The sequence below is a fragment of the Maylandia zebra genome, linkage group LG20 (assembly GCF_041146795.1).
Source record: "Maylandia zebra isolate NMK-2024a linkage group LG20, Mzebra_GT3a, whole genome shotgun sequence".
Lineage (NCBI taxonomy): Eukaryota > Metazoa > Chordata > Actinopteri > Cichliformes > Cichlidae > Maylandia > Maylandia zebra.
In genome coordinates, this window is record NC_135186.1 from 26,243,265 (window position 1) to 26,268,689 (window position 25,425).

Genomic DNA, 25,425 nt, shown 5'->3' on the forward strand with positions numbered 1-25,425 from the left:
CACTTCAGTGACGCTGTGGTCGGTGAACAAACTCGGCCCTGCCTCCACCTCGTCTCTGACACACACCCGCACGCACGCACACACACAGTTACTTTCCTCAATAAAGAAACAAACAAAAAAGAAGCCCCTGGCCTTGGGGCTTGTAGGTTCTTTTGCCAGCTGATAAAATATTTAGCTGGTCAGTGCAAGAGAGAGAGACAGAGAGAGGGGGGCACGGTGGCTGGAGAAGAAGAGAGCAGCAGAGCTTGGCTTTGTGTTTTCCTTTCTCTAATGGTGCATTGCTGTGAGGCTACCTGGGGCTTCTCCCACCTCCTCTCCTCTCTCACTTTCTCTCCTCTCCCCTCAGAGGGCTGCAGCAGCATCCCTTGGGGGGGCTCTGCTGCATGTTTGCAGGCGCTGACTAGACTCGGCGCAGCACACAGTGTGCACTAAACAATCCCGCGCACCGAGGAATCACGGCGCTTCATCGCACGACACATTGTAGGAAATTGAGTCTAACAGTAATCTTTGTTGGATGATATTAATAGCGAGGCACTGTGTGATGAATGCCCGCTGAATCGCAGCTCTACAGCTTACGACGTTGTCGCCGGCGTGCTTGTACATAACGACAGTGCTGACGTTTCGCAGTTATAATGTTTAGTGTGTTCGTCATAATGGTTTCATTTTCCTAATAAGCGACTGCACCTGAGGCTGAGGATGTAATTGAGGTTTCGGCTTGTTTTTGTCGTAAAGTTAAAAAAAAAAAGAGGACAAATTGCTTGTAGAGAAAATGTGAAAACATCACCAGTTTGATTAAAATTCATCCTGAGGGGTCCAGTTGTTGTTCACGTCTTTGTATCGCTGTCAGAAGACAAATGTGGGTGAGCAAGGACATGTCCTCAATAGACTTGGGCCATGCACTGTTATGCTTTAAAGATTTGTGTTAGAATGATATTAACAGTATTTGGTTGTGTTGACACACACTTGTGCCATACAGCGGACACAAGTGACAGTGAGTTTATTAGGACGGCACAAAAAAAATTACAGTGAAGAGGAAAAGAGCTGAGTGGGTACATGACACATGTGAGGCCACATGCGCCCTCATCTAGCAGCTGCAGTCACCACAAGATGAGACACGTAATGCGGTCGATCGCTTATTTTTGTGTGTGCTTTGCTGTATTGATTCAGAGATCATATGAATAAATTGGCAAATTAATCAAATGTAGTCACTTTATAATAAAACGCCACCCCTGAAGTTTAATAATGACACGGATCGTCAGGTTTAAAGTGTCAGCATAGTCTGTTTCTATATTATCTCAGCTGTTGAGGTCACAGAATGCATTCAAATCTAAAGTGTGGCAAACTTTTAGATTTTCCTCTCCTGCCTCTCTTCTTTTTCTGGGTGCACGCAGAGTTTAGCTGGATTTTTTTGACAAAGTCAAACATTTTCGGTGAAGCGCAGGGAAGAATCGCTTTTTGTGGTCGGTGACGTTATAGTGTAGCATAGTGTGTGGATGGCTGTTTAAAAGTTAGAAAAACACAATCGGTGACCTTTCTGTGAGCCCCAATCAAAAGGAGAGTCGGACTTTTGGGTCGGGAGGAGGTTAGGTTCACCTTTCTCTTTGCTCTTAGTTAACAGATGCCTGTTAAAGGGGTCCTCAGAGGGGTGTGTGTGTGTGTGTCTCTAACAAGGGGAGTTCTGTTTTTTTACTTATTTTCCACTGTAAAATCCAGACCTAGTTTATGTGTTTTAGAGTTTTACACACACACACACACACACACACACACACACACACACACACACACACACACACACACACACACACACACACACACACATACATTTATGGGGTAGAGGATGAGGTAAATGTTACCAGCTGCAGCGTAGCAAGCAAGTGGCTTCAACTCTGCCTGAACCCGGCTGTTATGTGACCACCTCGTCAACTTAATTCACTCCTTTCCCTTAAATGCCACACCGACCCCCCATATCACTTTATCACACTCACATATATGTATACACACACATAAACACACATCACTAGCTCCTTTTCCCCGTGTCACCAGCAGCATCGCTCAACTCGAGGTAGTGGTGGAGCACTCCCAAAGCTTGTAACCCCCCACCTCACCACAGCAGTGTTGAGCAGCACACTGGCCGGGTGTGCTACGTTATATTGGCTGCCCCTCCGGTTACCCTCTGAGGTCACATTGTTGTTGTTATGATGTCACAAAGGCTTTTTTGTGCAAACCTCCGTCAGCTTACTTTTACACGCAGGCTGCAGTGAAACACAGTTGACGCTCTTTAACCAGTCGATCGGTTGCAGGAAAAAAAAACTGCACTTAATTTGTTAACTTGTTCACTGCTGGACTTATCATCCATCCATCCATCCATCCATCTTTATTTATAAAGCACTTTAAAACAACCACAGCTGACACAAAGTGCTGTACATTGGAACGAAATAATAAAAATAAATACGATATCAGCTTAAATATAGCTATGCACATGTTTCGGCCAAGCTAGGAAGCAGAAAGAAGTCCCTCCGTGTGCTCAAGCTCAGTTCAGGCAGGGGGAGTGTCTTTAGTTAAATCAGGTTTTGCTTTTTAAACCTTATCCACCCCTCTCATTTTCTTTCTCTCACTTCCAATGAGTCTGTTAGTCCTGCGAGATCCGAGTCGTAGTAAACAGGCGGTGACATTCGCAGGCTCTCTGTGGAGGGAAAGGGGCCAGAATTTAAATATTGATTTGATGCAAAGTGAGATAAAATGTCCTATTCCTCTCATGCTCCGCTTTTAGATGCTTTTTATAGCTGTTGATTGTGTATTTTTAGCTGTTGTCGAGCACATCAGACTTTACCCAAAAAGAAGGCTTTGATTTTGTTTAAGCACACTGTGTAAACATGCTGCTGTCTGTGACAGATCAGCGCTATATAGGATCCCTAGGATGAAATATCATCTCCTCTTGGACTCTGCTACCTGCTCAGGTAACCATCAGGTATTCAGGCTCGGCTTGTCTACGGATTCAAGGGGCTGTTAATGGTTATTGAGCTGGTAAGACTCCTCCAGTTTTCTGAGAAAAAAAAAAAGCGAAATGGAATTGGAAAACTCGATATTTAGATTTTATTCTAATTAAAATGTTTAATGTTGGAACTTTGATAAGCACTGGATCTCCAGACAGTTAGCTGGCTCCCAGTTAGCCGTTTTGAGCACCACAGTGTTCTAAGGACCAGCCACGACCCAGCAACAGGATGTTGGTAAATGCGTTGGAGCACGTAACTTGCGACTCACAGGAACTTCTGGTATTGGTGCCAAAAGCCACAGGACACCTTCACAGGTCTCCCAGAGTCTAATGCCCTTTTTCGTAGATCCACTGCAGCCTTGAATTTAAAGACATTAACAGCCAAATAACGCAAATGTCTAAGCTCTGCCGTGACATCATTTAACAGTCCGTGTGATGTGTGAATTAAGCCGACGTGAGAATAGTGCAGGTGGTAGTTTACTGCCAATGGAAGGGCATTGTGTGTGTCATCTTCTGCACATTGTATCTGGGCAGCTTACCTAAACCACAGAGTACTTCCTGTAGTCTGAACCCACCTAAAGCAGACTATTTCCAGCTGTGAGCTAAAGGCGATTTACTTAACATGAAGGTTAATATTAAAACAGTTGTTAGTTCATTTGTGTATTTTCTCACCTTCCGAATTTTGCCATGGAAATTATTGGCAGCGACTGTTAATTTTAGACACACACAAATGTTAACCCATCATAACTGTATAATTTAGTTTGTAATGTGCTTTGAATTTTTGTTGTGGTGGCACTCTTTATTTTTATTTGAATCAAAGATTGTATCTGTAACAAATGTCCATGCCACGGAGGACGTTCCTGTCTACCGGAAGGAGAGTAGCTTAGCTATATTTATGTGGTACTACAGTAAACACACACACATACGCGCAGTGGAGACACACGACACCCTCTTATGTGTTAACTGAAAACCGTTGTCTCTCACACGTCTATGACAGGTCTCCAATAAAGGCCTTGTGGAGAGTACGTGTTAGCTAAGTACGATCTCTCTCCCTATCTTACAAAGGCTAAAAATAGCACCATATCTACGCTAGACTTCGAAAGAGAAAAAGAGGGAGGGAGGACGCAGAGAGAGCGGCAGAAGGAGGAGAAGGTGGGGATGGCAGGACGATGGTGAGAAAACAACAATCAAGGCACGAGAAAAAGGGGAGAGGAGATGAATAGAGGCAGAGCAAGGGTGCGGGAAGGAAAAGAAAACAAGCCATTAATAATTTACCTGCGGGACACTTCGAGTTCGACCTTTATTTCTGGTCAGTGGTGCACAGTAACAAAATGCTGGGCTGAGTGTTGTGTAGTGCGAGGAAGGGAAACTCTTCTCGTGATCTGACTGCTGATGTACAGACTGGAGGTTTGCACCTGTGGGCAGTGGTCAAGCGTACTCAGGTAGTGGGATTTCAGACTCAAAAATAGCTCAGCTATTTTTAAAAAATGTAGCAGTGAGAAGATGAAAAATTATCCGGGAAGACCAGTTAAAGTAAAAGATTCATGATTTCAGGAAGTGCCAAGCACTGCAAAGCACTTTAAAGATTTTACAGTGCTGGGGACATGTGACAAAAACGAATCTCTCCCCAATCACATTACAAAGTAATTCACCCTTTAATTTAGTTCGGCTTTCTAAGAACGTTTCTAAGAAATGACAGGAGTACACAGTGTAATGTTTTTGTTCCCGTGTTGCTCTGTAGGTAGAGATGTGTTGCTGTTGCCAGTTCTATTTTGGATTGTGATGTTGAACTGTACAAAACACCTTCTTCATTCATGATTTCTTTTTAGGTAGTTACTTTGGCCTGTCTCTGACACTGCAGACTCCTTCAAGGGAAAAAAAATCTAAATGCATTCTACCTTTTGCTGACATAATATTTGTTTGTGGATGTGCACATGGACTAATGCAGAGACTGCAAATGACTAGTTCTTACTTCTATGTCCTAGTCCACTCGGACCAAGTTGGAGTTGGATTGTTTTCCACAGATCTGCACGCACATAATCTTCCTTAATGTAGTCGACTTTCTCCTCTGCAAATATTTTATTTGCCGTTTATTTTATGCAGAATAAAGTAACAATAAACAACTTTTTCCTCAGTGAGTCAGTTATCCTACAGATGAACTCCAAAGCCGCTGTCGTGGACGCCAGCTGGCGACGGTAGTCCTTGTTCTGCTCTGCAGAGCCGCTGAGTTCGGCATAGCGGATAATGAAGCAGTTCTCCACCTGCTGCAGGTTCTAGTTAGAGTGGCCCTCCAGCTCACAGTTGTTCTCCAGAGCAGACGAAGGACTGCAATCGTCAGCTGTCGCCCAATACAGCGGAGTTGGAGTGTGTCAGACTCGCCGATGAGATGGGAAAGCCTGGAGCTAGATGGTGAACGGCGGCTGAACTTTAAAAACAAGAGCAAAGGAATTAACAAAGTGACCACAGATGGTGCTCTTCTCTTGGACGGATGGAAAAAGTAAAAATCTAAAATGAAAACATACGTTTTCAAATATACTTCGATGTCCAATGACGAAGGACCGTTGCCTACTTATTGTTGTGGAGTGCGTGCCACTGCGATACCTCAGCAGAGCAGTTAACAACAACGACCACCTTAAACTTTTCAAATTGTAGGCAGACAGATCCTTTACAGATGCTCACATTCAGAATGAAACTTGTGAACTTTATATGCTTGTGTGTCTGGCGGTATCTCCTTCCCTTATCCAGTTCATCCACATTTCGCAGGTGTGGTGCTGGGGGCCCGAGGATGTGCAGCGTTGAGTTCAAAGTGGCTCGTTTGAGTTGGCCAAAATTTTAGGCTTACGCTTGAGAATGCTCTCGATGTAAGGTGTTCAGGATCATCAGGAACTTACAGCTACCCACCAGCCTGAGTAAAATGTAGCCTGCGGGAAAACTGCAGGCAAGTGTGAGCACATTTATTAATCACATACAACTTTCAGGTGGTTATGTCACAACAAGTGATGACTACTTGGAAAGTTCCTGTTTATTCACTAATCATCTTCGTTCAGATTATCTCTTCATTTCAGGCTCACTTCAGGTGTTTTTCTTCTTCTTCTTTATATTTATTTGCAGCAACAAGTACATATGACTACACACCCTTTGCTGAGTGTATCCTTACAGGTATCCTCTTTTGAAACCAGTGAAGTTGTGTAGGAGTGTGTCTGCTGAGTTTCACAACCTGGTTCTCCTGAAATGGTGCAAAGCTGATGTGAAAATGGCTTAAGATGGGCGTTTGACATTTTAGTCACACAGTGTCTTATTAAACGATTATTTACCAAATTTGTTGCTTCGGCTTGCTGCACTTCCAGTTCAGTTTAGCATTTCAAAACATTAACAAGCAAAAATGTGCTTAGCAAATGACTATCCTGAAGAAACAGAACTCTCAGTGTATCTGTTAGACTGAATATTGTTTCCTGTGTCCAAAAGTATTTTTGCTCCAAATAAAAATAATAATAATAATCCTTTCCGAGTCTACGGTGGAGAGCTTCTTCCATTACCTTGAGATCAGTTTTCACAGAACAGTTTGGCTGGACGACATTTGTTCCCAAGCCAGGAAACTAGTTGACAGGCTATTTATTACCACAGATTTTTTTGTGTGTCCCTTGCCATGCGGCCTGTTTCATGTCTTCTGATGCTTTACGTGTCCTTTTGACACCATTGTACTCATGAACACGTACATATATTCAGCTCTGTCTAGTCTGGACTAATTTGTTGCTGTTCTGCATTTAACCTTTGTCCTGACACACTTAGCTGCATAAAAGAACAGAAAAATAGCCGGAGGAGTTAAAGGGGGGGTTGTCGGCCAACTTGTTGCTGTGTGATTGTGGTGCTATGACAAATACTGTGTGTGTGTGTGTGTGTGTGTGTGTGTGTGTGTGTGTGTGTGTGTGTGTGTGTGTGTGTGTGTGTGTGTGTGTGTGTGTGTGTGCGCGTTATCAGAGCTTGTGTGGTTTGTATTTACCAACAAAACAAACTGTGAGGTCTTGGGTAAGGGACACAGTGACGCTAAATTTTCCACAAGGCCTCACATTTTCGTTTTACTTCTCCTGCACAAAAAATAGACAGAAAGAAGGCGAGGAGGACGGGGGGAGAGTGGGAAAGACTTTTGGTTTTAGTGCCACAGGGGGGTTAGGGATTTGAAGCAGAAGAAGAATAGGCAATGCAGTTGACATTGTTAAATTTCAAGTGTTTTTCAAACAGTCCATTTACTGTGTAACCCTAAACCCTTGGGTAACACTGAGGCCTCTCACCCTCAGGCAAGGTGCTATAGACCTTACTACTGCAGTTAGACCAGTATAAGTGTTTGTGTTTGTACTCCTTCTGGAATACTTAACATTTTTTTGTGTGTGTCTTTTTGCAAGAGTTTTGAATAGACTAAAAGTATGTGTTTAATGTAATAGTGGCATTTAAAACTGGAAACTAATAACTTTTCATGTTTGAAATACATTACACGCACATTAACAGTTCTTGTCAGCCCTCCATAGCATGACACAAAACAGCCCACAGCACCTCCGTGTGACCTAAGAACTTATTAGAAACGGTCAAACAGAAAAGAATGAAAAAGCTTGCTGGAAGTCGAGATGAGATGTAATGTAATCTGTCTACTCGAGACTCCAGAAGTGGTTTATAAAGTTGAGGTTCCTCTGCACATCCTTCAAACGTTGTAGCTTTCTGTTGACAAAAAGCTCCCACAAATTCATGTCGATCAAAAACTCAGCATGCCTCAAATTATTTTAAGTTAGTTATATATACACATATGTTTGTTTGTTATGTATAAGTGACCTAAATAGCGATGTAGTTAAAAATTTGTGTGATTCAGTGCATTTCTCATGTAGTATTTAAATCATTTATGAGGGGGGAAAAAAGGCCAAACGTTTTCCCGTTTCTATTCTTTGTTGTGCAATTGGAATTTGAATATACACTCACTGGTCACTATATTAGGTACAGCTTGTTAGTATTTGTCAGGCCCCCTTTTGCATTCAGAACAGCCTTAATTATTTGTGTCACAGACTCAACAAGGTGCTGGAAACACCTTGTTGAGTATCTGCACAGCAGCTGCAGATTTGATGGATGCACATTCGTGATGTGAATCTTTCATCCCACCGCATCCCAAAGGTGCTCTATTGCATTGAGGTCAGGTGACTGTAGAGGGCTTTTGAGTACAAAGAACTTACTGTCATGTTCAAGAAACCAGGGTGAGATGATCTGAGATCAGAATCAGAAGATGGGTGCACTGTAGTTATAAAGAAATGGGCATGGTAAAAACAACACTCATTTGGTATTAAGGAGCCCAAAGCACCACCAGAAGCAGCAGCCTGAACCTTTGATGCAAGACATTATGGATCCATGACCCTACCATCTGAATGTTCTCGACTCCTCAAACCAGACAATGTTTTTGCAATCTTCTATTGTTTTGGTGAGCCCGTGTAAATTGTAGCCGACACGAAGGGCACCTGGTGTGGTCCTCTGCTTGTGTTTTCAAAGATGCTCTTTTGCCTACCATGTAGGGCTGCACGATTTTGCATAAAATGAGAATCACGATTTTTTGGCTTAGAATTGAGATCACGATTCTCTCACGATTTTCTTTTCCAGTATAAATATTTATTGCACTTATTAACTGCACATCAACTTCGTAACAGTTGAGACTGAACATAAAAACAATAAATAAACATAAAAACAACAAATGTCTCACGTTTTGTTGTTGCCGCAAAATGTTGTACTGCTTGAAATTCCGTCTCCACCGTTGCTCGACGCTGCGTGTATAGAGCAGGTAGTGCAACAATAGAAAAATAGTTGCGGGACGGCACTGTGTAGCGTTTGTCTAGGGTGTTGATCATTCTCCTAAATCCCTCGTTTTGCACAGTGTTGATGGGAGCCATATCTTTGGTCAGGTGATAAGTGATAGCCTCCGTAATTTCTTTGTGCCTGCGGGAGTTCGACGGGTATAGGGAAGCGCTGTATAAGGTTCCCGTTATTGATGTTTGGGTGGTTGACCGGGACGGATTTTCTCCTGTCACTTTCTCGTCATCACTGACGTGTTCTCCGTTGTTTTTTCCCTGCTAATTTTAGCATCACACGGCACAGCTTCTGTATCACGTCGTATAAGGCTCCGCCCTTGTCATTGGTTGAGCAGGAAGAGTGAGCGCTTGTTTTCATGCAGATTACGTCCCGGATCAAAATGTGGTACAATTGTCGTCGTGGTTTTTTTTGTTTTGTTTTTTTAAATCGTTGTCATTTGGAAATGAGATCGCACATAAGTATGAATCGAGATCGCGATTTTCTAACGATTAATTGTGCAGCCCTACTACCATGGTTGTAAAGAGTGGTTATTTGAGTTACTATTGCATTCCTATCAGCTCAGTGCACTCTGGTTATTCGCCTCTAACCTCAACAAGGCAGTTGCACCAAGAGAAATCTTGCACATTGGATAAACCCAGAAATTATTATGTGGAAAAATCTCAGTAGATCAGCAGTTTAAAGCCCATCTGGCACCACTTACTATGTTACTTTATATCACCTCACTTCCCTATTCTGATACACCTACATGCTTAAATGCATGGAGTTGCTGCCATGTGATTGGCTGATTAGATATTTGCATTAACAGGCAATTGAAGACGTGTATCTCATCATTTTTTCCTTTACTGCAAGAAACATTAAGCTTGAGGAGGCATGAATAACCAAATAATTTCCTTAACAAAACATGCCCATTTTGCAATTTCATGTCATAATAACTCAGATATTTTCTCAACTTCCTAATTGCTCCATTGCAGTTTTCCTTGAGTGTTAAAACATCTTCCATCTAATAACCCACAGCCTTAACAAGGTCAAAGGAAAGTTGTTTGGAAAATTCTCTGTCACATCCGCTGCAAAGCTCATAGAAAACGTTTTCCACTACTTCTAGTGTTAGTAAAGCTTCAGAATTTAACAATAAACAGAAAAAGCCTGTGTTATTTACTGATAGAGTGGAGCTTTAGTCCAAACCAGCAGTGTACTGTTAGTTGTTGCTCTCAGATCCAAACCTGTGAATTCCCATAGAAGATGTAATGTTATTAATTGTTTATAAACATCTGTTTATCATTTTAAAAGGCTTTGGTGTGAGTAAATAGTTCGTTTGTTAAGCAGTCATGGAATCAGCACGGTGCTCATGAGATTGATGAGAAAATTAAAAGCAGTATACAGCGCAATAGTGCGCTCAACTCCCAACCTTTACAAGACATATAGGTTGCGTAGTCTCCGGGAATAAAGAAAAGAAAGAGAACACCGGCAATATTTAACTATATTTGTTAAAGGCCCCTTTAATAAATATATGAACATTTTTCTTTTCCAAAGTTAAAAGCAGTGTCATCAAAATTAAGGAAAGTCATCAGTACGAAAGTGTGGCTCATTTACAAAAACTTCAACAGTGAGCTCTAATATAAGGTGGAAATAAAACTTGATAACAGGCTAATTTATGTTTGCTTTTAGTCTCTTATTGGAATTCATTGTCTGTACAAAACAATGCAGAATAACACCACACGTCCTTTACATCAAGTAACAGAATCAAGTACATTTATTTATTCATTTTTAGCGGGTGGAGAACAGGATGGAAAGGCAGCATCCAAGTCAGCTACAGGTGGAAGGTGACTGTACATCTTATCACGTCTGCTATTTCATCCGCACACATTTGCGGGGTTTTACAGCCCGCTGCTTTCCCGAGGACCTGCGTTTGCGCGTGTGCATGTGCCTTATTATCACAGTCGGGTGGATGGAGGACTAGGGTGGAGGCAATTGTGCAGCCAAGGTGGGGAGAATACAGCAACGGGGAGCTTCATCACTGACGGTGACCGTTAATTAATCAAATATGCACATATACACACACGCACACAGACGAGCAAGCAATAGAAAAACACACAAGCACGCCAGGCCTCTTCTTCTAACGAGAGGCTCGAAGCCATTCTGCTTACCATCGCCAGTCAAGCTGATTCTCTGCTTGCTCTATTTGCAGAGCTGCCCCTCCCCTCTCTGATGCTGTGATCTAACTGCAGCCTCCTCCCCCTTCACAGATACACACTTACACTTTCTCCATGCTCACATGCCTATGCATACACACACACATGCACGCGCAAGCCTACTACTCGGTCACACCGAGCGCGGCGTGTCTCCTCTGTTGAGTATTTAAGTGACATTAACGAGGAATGTGGTGTTCATTGTTCATTTTGAGGGGGAGAAGCTGTTGATCTTGTGGTTTCGCGACTCCCTAGCAGCCTATGTGGCATCTCATTTGGAAAGCAGAGGAAAAGTACTGAAATGAAATGCAAAAAAAAAAGAAAGAAAGAAAGGGAAAAAGTCCCCTTTTTCTCTCCTCCCCTCTCTTCTCTTCTATGCCCTTAGATAAACAACAATAACACTAGGGGTTTTTTGTTTTTTGCTCCTCTGTGATCAAGGAGTTTCAAAGAAACATGGAGGGGGAGGTGTGCTTGGAAAAGGTGGGAACAAATAATAAAAGGAGAGGAAAAAAACAGAAGTATAAAGTGGAAAAACCGTAGGAGCAGAGGCGAGCTGTAGATCTTTACAGTCAAATTCTCAGAATGGGTCAAAGTTCCCCCAGCAGCCGGAGACGCGTTCTGATTGGCTGCGGAAAGGTGAAATTAAAACCACGGTAAACTTTTGACCTCGCAGGAATCGAGGAGAGGAACGCCCATTGCTGTAACAAGAGCGAGCTTCCCCCTCCTACTCCTCCTCCTCTTCCTCAGAACTTCTCTCCCAACAACGCTCCCTTCCCTCTTCCTCCCCCTCACGCTTTCTCTCACACTTTCTATTTGCCTCACCCCCTTCCTCCTTTCTTTCCAAGCGAGTCTCTCACTCGCTCTATCTTTCCCTTCTTTCTGTTCAAACCATCTCTCCTTTTCTGAACCCCCCCATCTTTCCCTTTATCTCAGGCTCCCCTTCACTGTCTGCCCCCCCCCATGAATTTGTGCCCTGCTGCATATAGCCTGATGAGAGGTGGGGAGGGAGAGAGGCAGGGAGGCACAGAGCAGAAAAGAGCTGGGGGAAGGGTATGGAGGAGGGAGGAGACAGCCAGAGAGAGAGGGGGGATGGGAACAGGAGACAGAGGTAGAGAAGCAGAAGCAGCAGAAGAAGAAGACACAGGGAGAGGAAGGGCAGCAGATATGCAGCCTTATTGGGTGTAAGCTGCACAAACTGCTCCCTGTTAGAGAGGAAGAAAATCTCAAGAAGAGTGAATGTATAAATAGACACGTAACTGTGGCTCTGAGTAAGATCTGCTGAGCAGCAGGGTGGGGAGAGCCCATTTTTATTGCTAATGGTTTCTCTCATTACACATCAAACGGCTGGGGGTGCGTGCATCTGCGTGTGTGTTTGTGTGCAGCGGGCCGATTTTTAAATGATTTTATGAGCCAACTAAAAGAGCAGCCCACTCGCTCGCTGCTTTGATGCCGCGTGCACGCACGCACACACACGGGCTTGCAGCTGCATATTCGGTCACTAGCAGTTTCGTAACCGCACTGTGCGGCGGAGTACTACTGTCTAATTGTTGCTTCTGTTCACATGTAGACAGTCTGGTGAGGGAGTTCTTCCAGCGTGTGTCTTGTGCTGCACACGTGCATGTGTAAACACAGCCTAAATGCCAGTCACAGCAGAGATGGCGCTGTCAGTTTTCAGATTTTAATGCGATTGAAGTAATCCCTTTTGGTTTAGATTAAGCTCTGCGATGAGTTGAGTGGGCATAACTGTAGTGAAGAAAGACGTGGAGGAGACGCGAGCCTGAGCCGGTCATCTGGGAAGAGATGAAGGAGGAGAAAAAAGGATGAGATGATTTTCCTCTTCTTTCTTTTTTTTAAAGAGAAAAATTCTTTCTCTGCTAGTGAAAGACAGCAAACTAAGAAAAGGAGGCTGTGGATGTTATTGAGTTAACCAGACAGAGCCGGGGACTGAGAGGGAGGGAGAACAGTGGGAGCTGAGAGAGCGACTCGCTAGACGAGTGGATGAGGGCTGCGCTGTGGTGCTCTGCCTGCTCCTGCTGCACAGTGGGCACCATATGTTCTTATAATATACAGAGCACACACTGAATCTGTGCTGCTCCCTAAATCTCTTCTCTTCTCTTCCATCAGCTCTCGTTTGCCTTACCAGCCAATTACCTTACCCAAGAGATAGGCCATTAGAGAAAACACACACACACAAAAAAAGGGTGCACACAACCCTGCATGCACGCTTGCTATGCATCCCATTAGGTAAGGAGCACCTAGCCCGCACTGTCTTCAAGATCAGAGGCACCTCTAACAAACATTTGGCTCTACACGGACACACAAACACAAACACGCTTAGATAAGGACCCCACCCCCCTCTAATGGGAAGGAAGATTGATACAGACAGAAAAGAAAGATTTCTCAAGATGTCGTTCTGCCCGTGCTTAGCTCCTTCCTCTTTAAATATTTAAAGCAACCGTGGTTTTATGGAGTTGTTGGTTTTCTTTGACAGAAGTGCAACTTTTTACAGAGCAGCAGCAGCAGAGCCAAATGAGTGTATCCCTGAATGTGCAGCTGTTATGCACTGACAGTGATGTGCATGGAAGTGAATGCAGGCTGATTTGTGATCGGGGAGTTTTGTTTTGTTTTGTTTTTCTTAGGAAGGAGTGCTTTCACCTTTATTGCTGTTGTCTGGATTCAAGGTGTGTCAGCTGCTCTGTGACTGATTGTGTGCTTGCTTGCTTGTTTGTTTGTTTGTGGGTGGTTATGCATGTTGCCATGCAGTTTCCCTGTCTCTCCACCATGTGCTTTTGTCTGTGGGAGTGATGGATTGAAGGCAGGCAGCTAATGTGATTTAGATGCTCAACCAGGAGTGTGTGCAGTGCTGCGCGTGCATGTGTGCGCGCCCTGTCCACGTGTGTGCAGCCAAATCTGCAGTGTACGTGTGTGTTTGTCTGTCTACCTCCCTCTTCTCCTCTCTTTCACTCTTCTTCCTGCACCCCTCCCACCCGCTATCATTTTTTCCTTATGCTGTGCAGTTTTTGGACTCGGAGCAAATAAATAGAGGGAGCAGGGTGTTTATGTGGTGAATCTGCTGCTCCCTCGCTGTCACCAAGGAGAGCGCGAGCGCGAGAAGGGGAGGCGAGAGGAAGGTAGAGGTGGAGGAGAAGATGGTGTTCTCTCACTAAGGCTGCACTGATGATTTATTGTGAGCCAATTATGTCCCACTGACACTAACAAAGTCGCGCAGCTTATTCACTTACACACACACTTAAACTTATCATCACATGCATGCATCAGCAGATGAAGTGTTCTCACTGTTGGCAGCTTAAGCAGCGGAAGAGTTTGAGTTTTCCCTGCATGCAATTATTTTGTGAGGAAATAAAAGAAAAAACAAAACACCTTTCCAGTGACATACTGTTTTTTTTTTCACACAAACCCCACCCTCCTGTTTTTAATCTTTTTCCACTTGGCCAAGTTTATCTTTTTGTATCGAGCTCTAAGTCTCAGAACACTTGCACATGGAAACCTGCATTTGAAACATGAGACTTGGGTCTGCTTCCAACTTTTGATCCTTTAGTTGAGTAAAAGTGGCAATGCAGTAACGCTCCTTTACATGTTACTGTCTGCTTTAGTGAAAAGCTTCAGTGAAAACTTTCCTCAATTCAATTTTATTTGGACAGTGGCAAATTATAATAACAGTTGCCTCAAGGTGCTTTATATTGTAAGGTAAAGACCCTACAATAATGCAGAGAGAACCCCAACACTCAGATAACCCCCTTTGAGCATGCACTTTTGATGACAGTGGGAAGGAAAAACTCCCTTCTAACAGGAAGAACCCTCTGTGAGAACCAGGCTCAGGCAGGGGAAATTCATACCATAGGGGCATCTACCAAAAATCTTGGACAAGTTTGAATCTCAGTGACCATGAACTCAAAGACAAGGTCACAGATCACGTTCTCTGAAAATCTTGTGAATGCTATAAGTCAAGAACTCAAGGAAGTCGCCTGGGATACTCATGCCGTGCATGCATCGACTAGGAGGCCGAGGGGTAGCACAGGCAGTAGGGCTGGGCCATATTATACTGTTCACGGTAATACCGGTACAATGTTGGGCAACGATAAGAAAATGAGATCGTTGGCAGATCGTTGAGTAAAACAAATGAACCAGAATTGGTTTGTAAAAATGGTGCCATATTTGTCAGACTAAGGTGCTCGTAAATCTGGGAGTAATCTGGGTCTATTTCGCAGGAAGTTAGCGGAAGTTAGCTCGATGGTTTCGCTAGTTACCTAAACATTATATAGCATGTTCTGACTGAGAGATTCCTGAAAAAATTCAAACGTACAGCTCTGCTAACACTTCCAACATAAATGAAGACAGAAAACTAAACAGCAGAGACGTTTGTAAGGTTACTGAAGTTGGGCTAGGTGGTATATAATGATGTGCTATGTGATCGCTAGTTACACAGCTATGTTAGCATAACATAAACACAGTGAAGCTGGAGGATGAACGCTAACACTTTTCCACTTGATAAAAGTTAACGTGAAGGTTCCTGATGGTTAGGGACAAATGCAGTCGCATGGCAGGATGCTGTAAACGGACCAAACTTCAGTCATGAGAACAATTGAAATAATCCATCCACAATACAAGGTTAGTCATTAATATACTGCAACAACATGGGAATAGAGCAGCTGTGATAGAATACAGCATTAATGAATCAATGGTACAGAAGTGAAGGAAGCAAGAAGAATGAGTTGAATAAAGTTTGATTTCTCTGACTGCTTTGTTTCGCTTAATGTGTCTTATAATCCCGTGCACCTTATGGTCCGAAAAATACATACTGCACACTGCAGTTTAATGTTGCAAAGCACCTCTTTTTAACTTCAGTGGATATTATACATGGTTATGCTCAGGATATGTCAGCCCATTTCTACTGGAAATGCCTTTTGGTTAAACTTTCAGCAAGGAATTTGCATTTGCACTGTTAAATTTTTATGTATCTTTAATACACAAAATGCATAAAAAACAGCTGCTTGTTTAAGTGAAAATAAATGGATGGGGTTTTTTTTGCGCTAGTAAAGTTGTGGAGTTGTATTTTGTCTCGCATCAATTATCGTCAGTTACACCGTTATCGCAAATTTTCAAATATATATCGTGATAAATATTTTTGGGCCATATAGCCCCGCTCTAGTTGGCAGTATTTTGCATTTTATTGTAGTAGCCTGCTGATGTTAACTATGAAAATGTTATTGTACTGATAAATAAAATAGTTAAATAATATGTTAAATAAATATGACAGTATGGCATCGGGTGGCAAGGTGTGACATTTGTGTCTAAAAATAAAAAAAAATGTCTCAAAGTACATTTACTCCACAAATGTGCTTTCCACTGCCTCGGAAGCTCGTATCCTGTCCTAGACTCAAAGAATTATACATCAGATTTATTTTACATGGTCGTCATCTTGAACGTTTTTTACAGTGAAGATTCAGCGTGATGGTATTATGTGATTTTTCATGTAGTTGGTCACCTCATAAAAGGTTCATGTAAATCTTCCTGACATCTGCTGCGGAAGACATTCAGTAAACCAACTGCTGCTCTGCAGTAATCTGTAAGAGAAAACTTTGTTTAGCCTCTCGTATCAAAGCAGAGGATCATGAAGACTCAGGTTAATCTGAGTTCAGATGCAGGATTGCAGAGCCAGCTCACACCAGCCTCAAACAAAGGTTTATTTTAGGACACTGCACTGAATGAGTGATATCAGTGCAGAGCTGTGGATCAGAGCTGTTCATAGCATTGTGTATTTGACAGCCTGTACTTTTACCTGACACCCTTTGCACCTGCGACAGTATACACGTACATTTACTTTTAAATGATCACAACAAGAAGACATTATGCTTATTTCTCCAGCTCAGTTTTACGGCATAAACTATTTGGATAATTTAAATGGTAAAATTTGAATGGCGATCTCAACTAAACGCTTTTTTATGGACTCATTTGTCTGCGGCCTCAGCCATCCAGGAAGTATGCATTTGAAGTACATGCAGAGATGGTTATCTCCTCAACAGCAGCAGTGTCAGTAGCCCCACAGAACAATGCAGTGCATGTCCAGGATATATTTCTCTTTCTTTATTTCTCTCTTGCCTTTTTCTTATTTATCAAGCACAACGACTTTTAAAGAAAAGAGAACTGAGAAGAGAGTCTACAAAGATGAACCTACTAGTGTTTATTGCTGGTGGTAATACACACATAATATACTGCTCAAAAAATTAAAATAACTCTTTTTAATCAGAGTATAGCATCAAGTCAATTAAACGTCTGGGATATTGATCTGCTCTGCTAAGTAGAAAAGGGGGTTGTTAATCAGTTTCAGCTGCTTTAGTGTTAATGAAATGAACAACAAGTGCACTAGTGGGGCAACAATGAGAAAACCCCCATAAAAGGAATGGTTTTACAGGTGGAGGCCACTGGAGGCATTTTTTCCACTTCTCATCGTTTCCTCTTTTTCACTAGTTTGGCATTTGGCTACGGTCAGGGTCACCTGGACCCGAGTCCAAATCCTCCAATATATAGCCAAAAGGTTTGCTACGTCTCCAAGTACAGTCCCATGACCAATGGCGATTCCAGTAGACGGGCAGGTACTCTTAAGAGAGCTGGACAGGGCTGTAGAGGGTCGTTAATCCATCAGCAGGATTGGTATCTGCTCCTTTGTGCAAGGTGGAACAGGATGCAAGACTCATACAAAATTATCTCACTTCACTAGCCGGCATTGTGGAGCCCAACTGGCATTTGCCATGTGCTTTCACAGATGTGCTCAGGGTGAACCTGCTCTCATGTGACAATGGTTAAAGGTATGAAGAAGTCAAGGAGATCATTATGCTGCCTGTAACATTGTTCAGCATGACTGATTTGGTGGTGGGTCCTGGAGGCGTATCCACGGATACACAGACCTCTACAGGCTAGGCCATGAGGTAGTCAGGGCAGTCTTTGAAATCCTTGGAGTAGTGGGTGCTGGGTTCTTCCTGGTGCGCAATAATGCGCGGCCTCATGTGGCGAGAGTTTGCAGGCAGTTCCTAGGGGTTGAAGAAATTGATACCACTGACAGACTCGCCATACCTACATCCAGTAGAACACCCCTGGGACATCACGTTTTGGTCCATCCACCAGGCTGCACCTCAATCTGGCCAGGAGGTCAGTGATGCCCTGGTTCAGATCTGAGATCCCCCAGGACAACATCCATCATCTCATTGGAAACCCAATGCCCAATGTTGTCAGGCATGCATACAAGCATGTGGAGGGCACACAAACTATTGATTTACACATTACCCTGTCCATATCAGTATAGATGTCCAGCATGATTTTTTTTTCCATTGAGGTATGATGTGTTTTCAAATGTATTTATTTATTGAGCAGTGTGTTAGGGTCTTTTTCTTACTTTATAGAAGCAGAGAAGGCATTTTATTTGCTACACCTATCTACGATTATTTCAGTCTGAGCCAACCTTTTGTTTTAGAGTTACATGTTTCAGTTTTTATTGAAACCTACATTGCTGCCTTACAATAAATGATTTTTAGGTCATGTGGAAACTGCAGTTTTTAATTCCAGTTGGATTCTGCTGTGAGAAGTTGGCAGCAGGTGAACAATTAAGGGTGTGTTTAGATATGGAGAGGAGTGACTTATTGACTGACCTGTCACACTAATTAGATCATACACTAACAGCGATATTGAAAGCCCTTATTTTTTTCCCCTCATTTTTAATTCATTTTACAATCACCAAAAGGAAAGCAGGTGAGTGTTTTCTCTGCAGTTTCCCTGCATTTTTCTTTCTGTACCCCATGAGGCTTGTAACTAGGTAATTTATGCTCTGTGATGACAACAGTGTTTTAAGTATTTACCAAAGCTCCAGTCATTCATCGTTCTTTGATATGACAGCCATGCCTCTTGGTTCATTGTTAATTAACTCACAGTAACAGACCTCTATGTTATGATAATGCATAGTCCCTGCATAATTAATGGCTCCCAGTGAGGTGTTTTATTTAACCCTGTACTGTGTTTGACTGTGTAGGCACGTGTCAGACTTGGTGCTCCAAACATGTTTTGACCCTGAGGTGTCTTTACGACACGCTCATTCACAGAGTTCGTCACCGTGTGGCTGCAAGTTTTCTTCACGGCTCAGCCCTAACGTGCCAAATGAGGACATGTGAGGTTTTACTGTCCTTATCTTATCAGGACTCTTTGTGGCTCTGTGCCATTACTGATGAGCAAGAATGCATCGGCACTTTAATGTAGTTATTTAGCCAGTCTCACACTCTCCTCTGTCCACATGTGTTCAGCTCGTGGCAAGGTTCAGGTGTTGACAACAATCCCTGTTGACATTAATGCACAATTACAGTTCAGCAAAGTAGTTTTTTTAATGACACATATCGTCAATGATTTATGGTGATACTGTGCAGCTCGTGTTCTTGGAAGTAACTTGGGCTCTCGTCTGTCACTTGCTAATTTACTGTGCACACAAACACAGCGTCAACTCGAACACTGTGAGGTTTTGAACTCGGAGCCAATGACTACACTTTCATTAAAGGTTCGTGTAGTTTTAACAAAGAAAAACAAGCAACGTGCTCTCGGGTGAAAAATTACGGGAGAAGTCTGGAGTAATGAATGGAGAAACATAAAAAAGGTTTGATTTACAACAGGAGGCCTGAAAAGTTTCAACACAATTCTGAATACTTGTTCTTTGCTTAATTTTTGCTCATGAGTGTGTGTCAGTTAAACCCCTGCAAAGTTGCCTGGCAGTAGAAGCTACTGAACAAATGAAACTAAATGCTGTGATGCAAAGCAGGGTGGTGCTTTTTCTCGTGCCACTTTTTTATCACTCCTGTTTCAGTTACAGTGCTGAGACCATGATCACCATGGTGAAGCTTGAAAAAGTGAAGCTTGTTCTCCGTGGACTGTGATGTTTGCAGATGACACTGATCTGTAGTGAAAGAGGAGAGGTGGAGATGTGCTCTGGAGAGAAAAAAATGAAAGTCAGTAATAGTGAAAGTGTAGGGCTTTTGTTGTTAACTGTGAGACTTGCTGTGATGTATGGTTTGGAGGCGGTGGCATTAACAAAAGGACTGGTGCAAGCTGGAGGTGAAGATGCTGAGATTCTCATGGACAAGCTTAGGAATGAACGTATCAGAGGGACAGCTCAGGTTGACCTCTGAGAAAGTTCGTTGGTGTAGTGAAGGAGGACATGCGGCGGGTTGGTGTCACAGAGGAGGATGCTAGGGATAGGTTGAGATGGAGGCAGATGACCCGTTGTGGCGACCCCTAAATGGAAGAAGAGGAAACGACAAACTTCACGAGGTCACTGTTTTTAGTCATTGTCTGAAAATGATTAATTTATGTGGAGAGATGAGACTAAACACAAATAAAGGAGACTGTGCATGTGTGAAGTGATCTCCTTAGTTTTTGATCTTGAGCATTTCTATCAAGTGAATTCTAAAAGAATTTTTATTACAAGATTCATGTTTTTAAAATCATTTTAAAGTGCAAAAACCTGATACGCTAACTTTTCTTTTATTCTTTTTATATTTGCTTCACTTTAACAGTTCATTTAGCAGCTTAACTGCAGATTCATGTTTAATGTTGGAACTAACGAAATCTTGCACACTTCCTACTGTACTGTAGCACGATACAGTGTGCTGTGTGGTTTTCCTCTACCTTCTTGGAAAGGATGACTCATGCAAACGCCTGTTTCTTTTTTTGAATATGTAAATGCATGTTTGATGGCAGCCTACAGCAGACACACCCTGGATGGCTGGATGAGTTTTATTTTTTAGACCTGCTTGGCCTATTTCTGCCCCGAGCCAGATGCCTTCCCTCTGCTTTTCTTCATCCTCCACCCCCTCTATCCCCTCTCTGAAGTGTGAAGTTTGAAGTAGCAGGCTGTGCGCTATGATAGCAGTAATTGGTCTAAAGATGGAAAGTTCTCTCTCACTTTAGAAGCAAATTGCTTCTTAGTTTAGTGGCAATTAGTGTTTTTTAAGCAAGGCCTGTTGAGAACAATATAACATCAAAGCTCCATTTAAAAGCAACAAAAAGAGGGTGTAGATGATGGAGACAGTGGTGAAACTATTGCTGTTGGGGGTGAATAGAAGCTCTGAGTCTTGTATGGGTTCATTTAAGACGGAGTGGGGTAGCTGAGAGTGGCTCCCCTCTTTGTACCCCATTGTCTGTGGAGGCGAGCTTTGGACTCAGAGTTTTTTTTATTAGCCTCTGTGGTCTGATTTGTTTAAGGGGAGGTAAGGTGCCAAGATGTGGCTTGGCTCGTATTTTGCTCCAGTGTGAGCGCCGGGTTTGTTGGAGGGGGACTGAGCGAAGCAAAACTAAAGCAGAGTCACCCAGAGTACACACACTCACTTTCACACAATGTACTTTTATGCTGTCTTCACTGTGCTGTTGTGTATGCTGGCTAGTGCACACAATTTCCCTTATTCACAGCCATTACAGAAGATAGACACACGGAGAGAAAAAGCCTGTTATAAAATGTGAGGAGAAGGGAAGAGAGAGGGGGAAAGGAATAAAGCTCACACAGAAACAACTCCTGGATCAGTCTGAAGTTTCTGTGCCTCCATCAGACGCCTGAAGACAAAGATCCGTCTGGACGTGATTTTTTTAAAAGAAAAAAACATTTTTAAAGCGTGTTTAAAAAAACTGATTTTCAGCTGTCAAATAACTCCAGGAAAACTTAAAAGGGACTTAATATTTCTTATTTTCCATCATGTGTGGATGGTGTCAGCATACATGTAAATGTCAATGTTAGATTTGTTTCTATAGCACATTTAAAACCAGTATCTAGACTGTAGTAGAGTCCAAGAATAAACAATACGGAGCTGGAAATGAGCATAATAGGTCCTATTTAATTAAGATTGTATAGCTGGTTTCACTTTGGATTTAGTTTTTTGTTTGGCAGAAACAAAACTAGGGCCGTTCAATATAACGATATATATCGGATGACGATATAAAAACATCTATCGTTTCATTTTACGCTATCGTTTGTTTCGTGGTGTCGCAAAATAAACTGTTTACGGCAATATTTTTTCATCGTTCTGATGGTCACTGTAGTGGTTATATTAATTTCTTAAAGTTTTCTCTTTCTCTTATATTTAATATAACCACACTACGGACGGACAAGCGCCTGTTTTTATGCGTTGTGGTTAGCAACAACAACGGAAACACCATCGCGTGTCCGCTTGTTTATGTTCCACATAAACCTTTAACAATAAAGCTCAAGATCCTGTTGAGACTTTTCTAAATAAATTGAATCACGTGAAAGAGCAGATTATTTACGGTTGAGAAGTAAAAAAGAGCCGCCAGGTGCTAAAAAATAAACCTTAGACTCAAACGTTAGAACAGACTTTTCCCCGCAGCACGCCGTGTAATAAATACTCACAAAGAAAACGGCGGCCGTTACAACTTATGTCTAAAAATATATCGTTTCATCCATCGGTTAAAACACTCGACTCCAGCTACATGACGCGCAGCTGGAAACACTTCCCGCAAGTCGAGCTGCCCGAGATTCACAGAATTTACAGAAAATGTTACATTTGTGTGATTTATATCGTTATCGGACGATAGAATTCTTATATCGGATTATGAGATTTTGGTCATATCGCACAGCCCTAAACAAAACCCCAAAAAATTAACTATATGAGTGCTGTAGATGTGTTTCTCAGCTGAAGCCATTTCTGCTCACAAATGTTATGAGCCAAATTATTTAGTTCATCCTACATTTCATAAGTAACCCGATGCAAGTTTGACTTTATGACAGCAAGTGGACTGAATATGATTCAAATGAGTCATTTCACTTCTATAACTGTCCATCTCATTTGGACAGCTAGAGTTTGTACACATGCCAGCCATGGATAAAAGGTGAGGGATGCATCAGGAAGGGCATTTAGTGTATCAGTTACATCCCGGGTTTGTGATGACTGCTGCTGGTGCTGTTGACCAGCCTTGTGTCGGTGTTAGTTTACATTTCATTTAATCCAGTGTTTGTTGTATTTATTTGTTTATTCATTATTTGTTTCTATTTATTCATTGGAACCCGAATTTTTGTGCCACTTCTTGACATTGGAGCGAGGAAAGGGCAGGAAAATGTTCAGTGCCATTTATACAACGCAGGGCTTTTTTTCTGGCTTAAAAATGTACTTGTTCTTTTTGTAAAAGGGTCCAGTCGGTCCCATATCTAGCAAAGGTACATCGGGTCTTTGTCACAGTGTTTCTTTTATCTTAATGCATTTGCAGCTTCATGCACTTTGTACCTGGATTCATATTTTTCCACTGGACTTTTTAGTACCTCATTCTACAATTTTAGACCACCGATTCCCAGTGCTTTTACTGCAGTGAACTTATTTTGAAATATTATTTGTACTTATTTGTCTGTAGACGTTGAGTCTACTTAAGAAAGATCACCCGCTTACTGATTAGTCTCATATAAATCCACACTGTAATGGACTTTGTTAGCAAGAGGGATTATTTCACTTTCTTGCATGACAGCATGGCCCTCGTTCCTGGTTTTCTTCCTGGTTCAGCTGATGGTACCAGATGAAGGCACGTGTCCGGTTTTACCATCTTTATCTTATCCTGACTGCTCATTGGTTGCACGCAGCTTTACAGTCGTAATTAAGACGCCAGATGAGGAAGTGTCTGTTTCTTTATATTTTCTTCATCCTAAACTAGATTAAGTTGGAGGTGTAGCATGTCGTGGTTCAGCTTGCAGACCACTGCGATTTAAGATGAAGATGTTAGTGTAGATCACCATGGACGCGTGTTTGAGCTGAGAAACTGAAAACTTGAGAAGGTAAATTCTTATTTGACTATTTTTGGTTTTGTTCGGATTTGCATACATTTGAGTGAAAGTGTTACTTTTGTTTCACTTCTTAATACCAGCACTTTTAGCAGCTGTTAAAGAGGTCTGTAAGTCACCTGGTTTTTACGCTCAAGGCCAAACGAGGTGACTTTCAGGAACAAAGAGGAGGCCCAATAAACAATGATTCAGTGGATTCTGGAGTATCATGCAACAAGTAAAGAGGAAGAAACCTCAAAAGTCACAACAGCCTGACCGCTGAGCTAAATCAGCTTCTCTGATTGCGGCTTTGAAATGCAGAAATGCCGCCGAGACGAAATCTCTGCCGTAAATTCCCGCTCCTTCTGTAAAACTCACGATGCGCTGCGCATGTCGTGCTCATGAAGTCAACGGCTCTTGTGCGAGCATCCCCTTTAAACTGTGAACTGCGGCTGCATCTTCGTTGCATCTTTAAGCACAGTCGCTTTAACGAGAAGAAGATGCAGCTGTATACGATATTTATTGTGTCGCTCGGGTTGCATTGATGAAAGACAAAGCAAGCAAACATTCAGACAGTACAAGGCTGAAGCCTTGTTTAGCTTTGTGGTGATGAGTAATTGAAGAGCGCGAGGAGATAAACAGACACGTGTTCAGAGGAGAGCAGACTGTAAAAAGGCCTAAGCTCAACATTTCTTCATTGACTCTGAATCTTAAGCTCATTCACACTGCTTTTAAATTCAAGGCTTTACGCCAGTATGAGCAGCGCTACATGCAGTTAACTACCATTTTATTCATTCTGGTTTTCACGGCTGTTTCAAAGTGAGCACAAAGAACAGTAATGATCACACTGAAGACTCTCTTGTCCCTGCTCGTGCACAGCACAAAGAACGACTCTTCCCCCCCTAAACTTTTTGCACAAAAAAATTGAGTCAGTTAGTCTTTGTCGCAGCTGAGCTATAAATTCTCCCTGCTTAAGCAGTCATTCTCCGGCTCTATTTTTCTCCCCTTTCAATTAATAGGAAACACATCGGTTGAAGGAGGGTCTTTGTTGGTGCGTGAGAGTCCATACATCACCTAAACTAGAGCGCTCACCCCTCCTCCTCCTCCTCCTCCTGTCTCCTGCCTGCTAACACACATGCACACACCGACAGCCTCCATCTGCTCCCAATCATGGGTGCAGCCAGCGGTCAGGTCGCTGATGGTGAATGGCATATAGGCACATAACACACACGTAAACATACACAGTGTAACAAACTGCTTTAAAATTACATTTTGTTCCGCAATTCACAGTTTTTGTGTGAGTATAACCAAGTAGTACAAAAGCTGATTACTCTGAGGTGCTTTTTTCCCCCTAATTTTTGATTCTGTCGTAACTCATCTGCACAAAATTATATTGAATCAAGTCCAGCTGTCTTATTTAGCACGCAACATAAAGAAGGTGAGCAAACAGTCAGTGTTCAAGTGAAAATCTTAAATTTAGAAGTATTCTGATGGTTGTGTTTTGAATAATTGCTCAAGGTGTGGCTAGCATGGGGCCACCATCTGTCCATCAATAATCCTGAGGGGGTTGCACTATCTAATACAACATCTTTAAGGTCTTT

General features: G+C 42.4%; 1 protein-coding gene across 1 annotated transcript in view; it reads left to right on the plus strand.

Moving 5' to 3' along the window:
* The window catches only part of LOC101481031 (nuclear receptor coactivator 3), a 62,644-nt gene that overhangs the window by 9,322 nt on the left and 27,897 nt on the right, over positions 1-25,425 (plus strand). The window lies entirely within an intron of this gene.